We start from the raw sequence: 521 nt of genomic DNA, 5'->3' as shown, positions 1-521 counted from the left end.
CAAAATATGAGAGAGGGAATAAAATGACTTTCCCAAAAATAAAGAAATACTGAGGATTTAATAAAAAATCAAATAAGATTTTATTTTGGTTTTATTTGCTATTTTATTTGAATTTAGGAAAAATTGCACGTTTTAAAAAATTTCATTTAGAGCCAAAAAAATATTCATCCTGTTCTAAATATTTTTTTAGACGGAGAAAATTTGTTTTGGCATTTTTAGATTTTTATTTATTTTTCTAGATTTTTTTTGGCGCAGCGAAATTGTTTAAAAAAAACCCGCGCCCGACTGGGCCAAGGGCCCAGCCGAGCGGGCTGGCCCAGCCAGCCGCCATCGTCTCCAGCCGGATCGGGACCGGAGTCCCGATCGCCGCCGTCGCCGTGTCAGGGGAGGACACGCCTCCCGAGGCCGACCCCTCCCCCAAGTCGACCTCCCCCACTCCTTTATAACTGCCGCCCCCCTGCAACCACACCACGACCACCGCCGTCGCCGCACGCCACCGCGCCGCCTGCCGCCGCCCCGCG

The sequence above is a fragment of the Triticum dicoccoides genome, chromosome 5A, assembly GCF_002162155.2.
Source record: "Triticum dicoccoides isolate Atlit2015 ecotype Zavitan chromosome 5A, WEW_v2.0, whole genome shotgun sequence".
NCBI lineage: Eukaryota > Viridiplantae > Streptophyta > Magnoliopsida > Poales > Poaceae > Triticum > Triticum dicoccoides.
The sequence above is the reverse complement of the archived record's forward strand: the minus strand, read 5'-3'. Positions refer to the sequence as shown.